Source organism: Schistocerca piceifrons, unplaced genomic scaffold, assembly GCF_021461385.2.
Source record: "Schistocerca piceifrons isolate TAMUIC-IGC-003096 unplaced genomic scaffold, iqSchPice1.1 HiC_scaffold_943, whole genome shotgun sequence".
NCBI classification, from domain to species: domain Eukaryota; kingdom Metazoa; phylum Arthropoda; class Insecta; order Orthoptera; family Acrididae; genus Schistocerca; species Schistocerca piceifrons.
In genome coordinates, this window is record NW_025729216.1 from 1,272,501 (window position 1) to 1,282,500 (window position 10,000).

Genomic DNA, 10,000 nt, shown 5'->3' on the forward strand with positions numbered 1-10,000 from the left:
GGGAACCACACGTCAGCCAGACACTCTCATCACGCACCACTCTCTGCTTCTAACGGGCGCACATACAATATGTAAGCACCAGCATGGAACAACATCCAGTGCATCCTCTCCGCCACATTACACAATCCACACTATCACAACCAGACCAGGAGGTCCATGCGGAAAATAGAATATCCCCCCCTTTCGACATCCACCATTGCGCAGATAAGGCACCAATACCCACACATGTCCTATACAACGGTGCACCCAACATCACAATAGTACCTCCTGTCACAGCCCACAAACAATGACCTGAGTCAAAGACACAGGTCTGACACAAGCATAGAATTGGAGCGCCGCCTCTAATAAGCCAAAGGTGCATCCTGACGTGACAAATCTCATCATGTCACAAGCATTCACTTACTATAATCACTATCAACGAACGTGCCGCCCCCGCCCCCCCCCCCTACACCTTTCCTTACAACAACGTGTAACCTAACCTAACCTATGTTGTACCTTAACCTAACCTATGTTGTGCCTTAACCTAACCCATGTTGTGCCTTAACCTAACCCATGTTGTGCCTTAACCTAACCCATGTTGTGCCTTAACCTAACCCATGTTGTGCCTTAACCTAACCCATGTTGTGCCTTAACCTAACCCATGTTGTGCCTTAACCTAACCCATGTTGTGCCTTAACCTAACCCATGTTGTGCCTTAACCTAACCCATGTTGTGCCTTAACCTAACCCATGTTGTGCCTTAACCTAACCCATGTTGTGCCTTAACCTAACCCATGTTGTACCTTAACCTAACCCATGTTGTACCTTAACCTAACCCATGTTGTACCTTAACCTAACCCATGTTGTACCTTAACCTAACCCATGTTGTACCTTAACCTAACCCATGTTGTACCCTAACCTAACCCATGTTGTCCCCTAACCTAACCCATGTTGTCCCCTAACCTAACCCATGTTGTCCCCTAACCTAACCCATGTTGTCCCCTAACCTAACCCATGTTGTCCCCTAACCTAACCCATGTTGTCCCCTAACCTAACCCATGTTGTCCCCTAACCTAACCCATGTTGTCCCCTAACCTAACCCATGTTGTCCCCTAACCTAACCCATGTTGTCCCCTAACCTAACCCATGTTGTCCCCTAACCTAACCCATGTTGTCCCCTAACCTAACCCATGTTGTGCCTTAACCTAACCCATGTTGTGCCTTAACCTAACCCATGTTGTCCCCTAACCTAACCCATGTTGTCCCCTAACCTAACCCATGTTGTCCCCTAACCTAACCCACGTTGTCCGCTAACGTAACCCACGTTGTCGCCTAAACCTGCTCTGTAATTGTTATACGACTCGTTCAATTAGTGTAGTGTTGCCCACCCGCAACCCTCGCAATATAGTTCGCTACTCGCACTGCCCGCTCCCCTGTGTATCGCTTCATGTTAAACACCTTGCAAGTCTTGCTGACTTTCCACATGCTCCTGCTGTACACTGTAATGTGGATGGCAGCAGGACGTACATGCCGCCCCCCCCCACCCCTCCCCACGTCCCCACGTCCCCACCTTGCCCCCTGCCTTCGCAAGCTGGTTGGTGACAAGTTTGCATGTTCAATGCCCTTCGCATGCGACGTACGCAGGCTACGTTGTGGTGCGGCCTGTGTCAACTGTCCGCTGATGTCGTACGCGTGAACCACAATCTGTACTGCACATTCGTCCTTATGTACTGAATGATACATCGTGGCACATGTGTGACCGTACAACGACTGCGCCCAAAAACGGCGGACCATACAGTGCAAATATTGTGCACGCAGCTACGTGTCGTCTCCCTATGAGAGCTGGATTGCAGTGTGGTACGCCATAGAGACGTGTGGGAGGAACGGACGCCGTGGATGGCGATCAGCATGAGCTGTCTGTTGATGTATTCGGACCTAGTCGTCTCTCCTCACACACCGTGATGGCATGGTGCACCGCGTTCCATATCTGCGACATGCTACAGAGGCCGGTTGACAGTCGTTCGAGCAATGGACATCGCATACGTACGGGGGCCACCTTCCACGTATTGTCTAGGCGTGCACATTTTGTTGCGTGTATGTGGGCAGACGTAGTGTGGCGTGACACCTGACACAGGCATGCAATAATCGTTGAAGTTGCAAATGGCGATGGACGCCTGCGTTTTCTGGTGAAGTTACGCAAATGAAGAAATGGTAACCTGTTGTGGTGCGGTTGTTCTCGCTAGGGGTGAATCGGTGATGGCGACGATAGGTTGAGGTACTAACCGGTTGTTCCAGCGATACCCACCATGCCGACGAAACTGAACGGCATCTGGGTGTGAAGCGATACGCGGCGGTGGCTGGGTGGGACCGTCCCCGGCCGGTGAGGGGGCGCCTCCCGGCGTGCTGGCCGCGCGGTGCGTGGGCGCACGCGCTACAGCCGGCTGGTGGGGGCGGCCAGTGGCAGGCGCGCCGGCCGACGGACGCGGCAGGCGTCGCAGCTGCGCGCCGGCGCACCCTGCGCGCGGCGCCGTGCGGCCAAAGTAGGTCCTCGCGGGCCCGGTGCGAAGCGCGGTGGACATCTTCAGTGTGCTGGTCCGATTGAGGACTGTGTGCGTTGAGGATGCGCCGCCGCCCGGCGCTCGGCGCCGCGACGCCGTCTGCTGCTCGGTCGCCCCAGCGGTTCTCGCTGGTGGTTTGTATCGCAGCTGTGCGGATGTGTTGGCGCGTGCGCTGTGCTGGGAGAGTTCGCTTCGGCACCCAAGTGGGGCTTTTGTCCTTCTGTGGCGCTGGCGTTGGAGCTGCCGGTCACCGTAGGTGGCGCGTGTTGTCTCCCGCCGGCAATGCCACGACAGCACGCTCCCGGGCCTCTGTCGGCAGCGGCAAGCTCAGTTGGGAGCACGGGTGGTCGCACCGAAAGCGTCTACTCGCCTAACTCCGGGCGATTGCGCCTCTCTCGAACCCGACCAAGTACTTGGGACGGCGCTGCGCGCCGCCGGGACCTGAGAGGGTTTCGAGGTGTATTGTGCAGGGGAGCTCAGCCTCCTCCTGTTTGCAGAATGATTGAGCGGACGCTTGCGTGTTCGCGCGGGCCCCCGGGACACACTCCCGGGCGGCCGGCTGCTCAGCTCTAGTTGACGCAGCTCCCTGGTTGATCCTGCCAGTAGTCATATGCTTGTCTCAAAGATTAAGCCATGCATGTCTCAGTACAAGCCGCATTAAGGTGAAACCGCGAATGGCTCATTAAATCAGTTATGGTTCCTTAGATCGTACCCACGTTACTTGGATAACTGTGGTAATTCTAGAGCTAATACATGCAAACAGAGTCCCGACCAGAGATGGAAGGGACGCTTTTATTAGATCAAAACCTATCGGTCGGCTCGTCCGGTCCGTTTGCCTTGGTGACTCTGAATAACTTTGGGCTGATCGCACGGTCCTCGTACCGGCGACGCATCTTTCAAATGTCTGCCTTATCAACTGTCGATGGTAGGTTCTGCGCCTACCATGGTTGTAACGGGTAACGGGGAATCAGGGTTCGATTCCGGAGAGGGAGCCTGAGAAACGGCTACCACATCCAAGGAAGGCAGCAGGCGCGCAAATTACCCACTCCCGGCACGGGGAGGTAGTGACGAAAAATAACGATACGGGACTCATCCGAGGCCCCGTAATCGGAATGAGTACACTTTAAATCCTTTAACGAGTATCTATTGGAGGGCAAGTCTGGTGCCAGCAGCCGCGGTAATTCCAGCTCCAATAGCGTATATTAAAGTTGTTGCGGTTAAAAAGCTCGTAGTTGGATTTGTGTCCCACGCTGTTGGTTCACCGCCCGTCGGTGTTTAACTGGCATGTATCGTGGGACGTCCTGCCGGTGGGGCGAGCTGAAGGCGTGCGACCGCCCCGTGCGTGCTCGTGCGTCCCGAGGCGGACCCCGTTGAAATCCTACCAGGGTGCTCTTTATTGAGTGTCTCGGTGGGCCGGCACGTTTACTTTGAACAAATTAGAGTGCTTAAAGCAGGCAAGCCCGCCTGAATACTGTGTGCATGGAATAATGGAATAGGACCTCGGTTCTATTTTGTTGGTTTTCGGAACCCGAGGTAATGATCAATAGGGACAGGCGGGGGCATTCGTATTGCGACGTTAGAGGTGAAATTCTTGGATCGTCGCAAGACGAACAGAAGCGAAAGCATTTGCCAAGTATGTTTTCATTAATCAAGAACGAAAGTTAGAGGTTCGAAGGCGATCAGATACCGCCCTAGTTCTAACCATAAACGATGCCAGCCAGCGATCCGCCGCAGTTCCTCCGATGACTCGGCGGGCAGCCTCCGGGAAACCAAAGCTTTTGGGTTCCGGGGGAAGTATGGTTGCAAAGCTGAAACTTAAAGGAATTGACGGAAGGGCACCACCAGGAGTGGAGCCTGCGGCTTAATTTGACTCAACACGGGAAACCTCACCAGGCCCGGACACCGGAAGGATTGACAGATTGATAGCTCTTTCTTGATTCGGTGGGTGGTGGTGCATGGCCGTTCTTAGTTGGTGGAGCGATTTGTCTGGTTAATTCCGATAACGAACGAGACTCTAGCCTGCTAACTAGTCGCGTGACATCCTTCGTGCTGTCAGCGATTACTTTTCTTCTTAGAGGGACAGGCGGCTTCTAGCCGCACGAGATTGAGCAATAACAGGTCTGTGATGCCCTTAGATGTTCTGGGCCGCACGCGCGCTACACTGAAGGAATCAGCGTGTCTTCCTAGGCCGAAAGGTCGGGGTAACCCGCTGAACCTCCTTCGTGCTAGGGATTGGGGCTTGCAATTGTTCCCCATGAACGAGGAATTCCCAGTAAGCGCGAGTCATAAGCTCGCGTTGATTACGTCCCTGCCCTTTGTACACACCGCCCGTCACTACTACCGATTGAATGATTTAGTGAGGTCTTCGGACTGGTACGCGGCATTGACTCTGTCGTTGCCGATGCTACCGGAAAGATGACCAAACTTGATCATTTAGAGGAAGTAAAAGTCGTAACAAGGTTTCCGTAGGTGAACCTGCGGAAGGATCATTACCGACTAGACTGCATGTCTTTCGATGTGCGTGTCGTGTCGCGCAACACGCTACCTGTACGGCTCGCAGTAGCCGTGCGCCGCGTGCGGAACCACGCGTGCCTCTCAAAACTAGCGGCAATGTTGTGTGGTACGAGCGCTGAAGCGCTGGAGCGGCTGGCGTGCGGCACCTGGCGCCTGGCGCCGGTTTTGAATGACTTTCGCCCGAGTGCCTGTCCGCTCCGGTGTGGAGCCGTACGACGCCCGTCGGCCGTGAGGCCGTTGGACACAGAACGCTGGAACAGGGGCCGCCACACGCCTCACTCCCGCCTATGCGACCGTCTCGAAAGAGGCGGCGGAAACTGAGAAAAGATCACCCAGGACGGTGGATCACTCGGCTCGTGGGTCGATGAAGAACGCAGCAAATTGCGCGTCGACATGTGAACTGCAGGACACATGAACATCGACGTTTCGAACGCACATTGCGGTCCATGGATTCCGTTCCCGGGCCACGTCTGGCTGAGGGTCGGCTACGTATACTGAAGCGCGCGGCGTTTGCCCCGCTTCGCAGACCTGGGAGTGTCGCGGCCGCCTGTGGGGCCGGCCGCGTCTCCTCAAACGTGCGATGCGCGCCCGTCGCCTGGCGGTTCGCATACCGGTACTTTCTCGGTAGCGTGCACAGCCGGCTGGCGGTGTGGCGTGCGACACCTCGTACAACGACCTCAGAGCAGGCGAGACTACCCGCTGAATTTAAGCATATTACTAAGCGGAGGAAAAGAAACTAACAAGGATTCCCCCAGTAGCGGCGAGCGAACAGGGAAGAGTCCAGCACCGAACCCCGCAGGCTGCCGCCTGTCGTGGCATGTGGTGTTTGGGAGGGTCCACTACCCCGACGCCTCGCGCCGAGCCCAAGTCCAACTTGAATGAGGCCACGGCCCGTAGAGGGTGCCAGGCCCGTAGCGGCCGGTGCGAGCGTCGGCGGGACCTCTCCTTCGAGTCGGGTTGCTTGAGAGTGCAGCTCCAAGTGGGTGGTAAACTCCATCTGAGACTAAATATGACCACGAGACCGATAGCGAACAAGTACCGTGAGGGAAAGTTGAAAAGAACTTTGAAGAGAGAGTTCAAAAGTACGTGAAACCGTTCTGGGGTAAACGTGAGAAGTCCGAAAGGTCGAACGGGTGAGATTCACGCCCATCCGGCCACTGGCCTCCGCCCTCGGCAGATGGGGCCGGCCGCCCGCGCGGAGCAATCCGCGGCGGGGTCGTGTCCGGTTGCCTTTCCACTCGCCGCGGGGTGGGGCCGTTCCGGTGTGCGGTGGGCCGCACTTCTCCCCTAGTAGGACGTCGCGACCCGCTGGGTGCCGGCCTACGGCCCGGGTGCGCAGCCTGTCCTTCCGCGGGCCTCGGTTCGCGTCTGTTGGGCAGAGCCCCGGTGTCCTGGCTGGCTGCCCGGCGGTATATCTGGAGGAGTCGATTCGCCCCTTTGGGCGCTCGGGCTCCCGGCAAGCGCGCGCGGTTCTTCCCGGATGACGGACCTACCTGGCCCGGCCCCGGACCCGCGCCGCTGTTGGCTCGGGATGCTCTCGGGCGGAATAATCGCTCCCGTCAGCGGCGCTTCAGCTTTGGACAATTTCACGACCCGTCTTGAAACACGGACCAAGGAGTCTAACATGTGCGCGAGTCATTGGGCTGTACGAAACCTAAAGGCGTAATGAAAGTGAAGGTCTCGCCTTGCGCGGGCCGAGGGAGGATGGGGCTTCCCCGCCCTTCACGGGGCGGCGGCCTCCGCACTCCCGGGGCGTCTCGTCCTCATTGCGAGGTGAGGCGCACCTAGAGCGTACACGTTGGGACCCGAAAGATGGTGAACTATGCCTGGCCAGGACGAAGTCAGGGGAAACCCTGATGGAGGTCCGTAGCGATTCTGACGTGCAAATCGATCGTCGGAGCTGGGTATAGGGGCGAAAGACTAATCGAACCATCTAGTAGCTGGTTCCCTCCGAAGTTTCCCTCAGGATAGCTGGTGCTCGTACGAGTCTCATCCGGTAAAGCGAATGATTAGAGGCCTTGGGGCCGAAACGACCTCAACCTATTCTCAAACTTTAAATGGGTGAGATCTCCGGCTTGCTTGATATGCTGAAGCCGCGAGCAAATGACTCGGATCGGAGTGCCAAGTGGGCCACTTTTGGTAAGCAGAACTGGCGCTGTGGGATGAACCAAACGCCGAGTTAAGGCGCCCGAATCGACGCTCATGGGAAACCATGAAAGGCGTTGGTTGCTTAAGACAGCAGGACGGTGGCCATGGAAGTCGGAATCCGCTAAGGAGTGTGTAACAACTCACCTGCCGAAGCAACTAGCCCTGAAAATGGATGGCGCTGAAGCGTCGTGCCTATACTCGGCCGTCAGTCTGGCAGTCATGGCCGGTCCTTGCGGCCGGCCGCGAAGCCCTGACGAGTAGGAGGGTCGCGGCGGTGGGCGCAGAAGGGTCTGGGCGTGAGCCTGCCTGGAGCCGCCGTCGGTGCAGATCTTGGTGGTAGTAGCAAATACTCCAGCGAGGCCCTGGAGGGCTGACGCGGAGAAGGGTTTCGTGTGAACAGCCGTTGCACACGAGTCAGTCGATCCTAAGCCCTAGGAGAAATCCGATGTTGATGGGGGCCGTCATAGCATGATGCGCTTTGTGCTGGCCCCCGTTGGGCGAAAGGGAATCCGGTTCCTATTCCGGAACCCGGCAGCGGAACCGATACAAGTCGGGCCCCTCTTTTAGAGATGCTCGTCGGGGTAACCCAAAAGGACCCGGAGACGCCGTCGGGAGATCGGGGAAGAGTTTTCTTTTCTGCATGAGCGTTCGAGTTCCCTGGAATCCTCTTGCAGGGAGATAGGGTTTGGAACGCGAAGAGCACCGCAGTTGCGGCGGTGTCCCGATCTTCCCCTCGGACCTTGAAAATCCGGGAGAGGGCCACGTGGAGGTGTCGCGCTGGTTCGTACCCATATCCGCAGCAGGTCTCCAAGGTGAAGAGCCTCTAGTCGATAGAATAATGTAGGTAAGGGAAGTCGGCAAATTGGATCCGTAACTTCGGGATAAGGATTGGCTCTGAGGATCGGGGCGTGTCGGGCTTGGTCGGGAAGTGGGTCAGCGCTAACGTGCCGGGCCTGGGCGAGGTGAGTGCCGTAGGGGTGCCGGTAAGTGCGGGCGTTTAGCGCGGGCGTGGTCTGCTCTCGCTGTTGGTCGGCCTCGTGCTGGCCGGCGGTGCAGGATGCGCGCGCCTGCGCGGCGTTCGCGCCCCGGTGCTTCAACCTGCGTGCAGGATCCGAGCTCGGTCCCGTGCCTTGGCCTCCCACGGATCTTCCTTGCTGCGAGGCCGCGTCCGCCTTAGCGTGCTCCTCCGGGGGCGCGCGGGTGCGCGGATTCTCTTCGGCCGCCATTCAACGATCAACTCAGAACTGGCACGGACTGGGGGAATCCGACTGTCTAATTAAAACAAAGCATTGCGATGGCCCTAGCGGGTGTTGACGCAATGTGATTTCTGCCCAGTGCTCTGAATGTCAACGTGAAGAAATTCAAGCAAGCGCGGGTAAACGGCGGGAGTAACTATGACTCTCTTAAGGGGTGGCCAAGTGGCGGCGGTGTGGCTGCATCCGGACTTGGCTTTTCGAAGTGCGGTCTTGATGTAGTCGTGCTGCTGCTGCGAGGTGCCCTCCTTGAGTTATAGTTACAGGGAGAGTGATGCGCAATACATGGGCCTAGCCCTCTTAGCCTCTCCTCTCCTGCGGTCTTCTCCCCTTCTCGTGGGCCCGCTGATTTTCGCAGAGTGGAAGACTGCACCAGGGGCTTGGGGGGGTTACCAGCCCCCCCTCGCACTATCCCTTTGTTTAGTTGGGGGCAGTAATCAGAGAATAAGTGGTGGCCCTTCCGCTGAAGGTGCCACCCCAACTCCCCCAGCACCTAGCCGGCCAACCGGCCGTGCCGAAAATCTTGTAACTTTTGCAGCTGAATACACCTGTAGTGAGTGCCACCGCAGCTTCACCACCAAGAACGGTCTCGGGGTCCATCGCCGCCGCCAACACCTTGCGGCCGCCAACGCGGAGATCGTCACGGAGAGGCATCGCGCGAGGTGGACGGAGGAAGAAGTCCTGTCGCTCGCCAAGGCAGAGGCCGAACTGTTCCTCGAGAGGGACGCCCGGTTCTTCTTTGTAAATCAAGAACTCATCAGGATGTTCCCCGACCGAACGCTTGAGGCAATCAAGTGCCGACGGCGGCAAGCTGCCCACAAGCAGCTTGTCCGCCAATTCATGGAGGCGCTTGAGACCGGTCGGGGGGAAGAGCCGGCGTCCCGCCGGGGAGCAGCGAGCCCGCTGTCTGACGCGGGCGAGGCCGCTGCGCCGCCCGTCGACGCAGCCGAGGACTTCGCGGCCGACACCACCGGGCCGCCGCCGGAGGGGCCGACTGACGCCGCCATCTGGGAGCATCTGGCGGGGCTACCCGCTTCCGCCCAGCGTTTCTCTGCCCTGGATCGTGTCATAGGTCTGGGGCGGGGCACGCCGCCCGATGTCATCCTGGGCATGCTCCCGGATGCCCTTGCGTCGGTCGGGTCCAGAGGGGAGAGATCGATCACCAGGACACAGCGGCCGCGCCAACCATCGAAGCGGCCGCCTGCTGCGCCGCCGACGCAGAAGCGCAAGCGGCGCCGCTGGGAGTACGCGAGAACGCAGGATGCCTTCCGACGGTCGCGTGCACGTTGCGTGCGCGGCCTTTTGGATGGCACCCTGCTCCAGCCGCCACCTGCCATCCCTGGTCTGCTGGACTTCTGGGCGGACCTCTTCACCAAGAAGCCCATCTCCACCGCGGGCTTCATTCGTGACCGCCTCCTCCCGCACTCAGAGCCTGTCGCTCTCGAGTGCATATGGGGGCCGGTCACACATGAGGAGGTCGCCGCCGCGTTGCCGCCCAGGGGATCAGCAGCCGGGCCGGACGGCCTTACCCCAGCGGAGTTGCGGCGCC

At 58.2% G+C, this 10,000-nt stretch overlaps 2 non-coding genes across 2 annotated transcripts; both read left to right on the forward strand.

Annotated features, from left to right (window-relative positions):
* The first annotated feature begins 3,119 nt into the window (after positions 1–3,119).
* On the forward strand, positions 3,120–5,028 carry LOC124772965. Its single transcript, XR_007014415.1, has one exon. It is a non-coding gene; the product is annotated as a small subunit ribosomal RNA (ribosomal RNA).
* A 351-nt stretch (positions 5,029–5,379) lies between these two features.
* Positions 5,380–5,534, forward strand: LOC124772647. The gene has a single exon (XR_007014116.1). It is a non-coding gene; the product is annotated as a 5.8S ribosomal RNA (ribosomal RNA).
* The last annotated feature ends 4,466 nt before the right edge of the window (positions 5,535–10,000 follow it).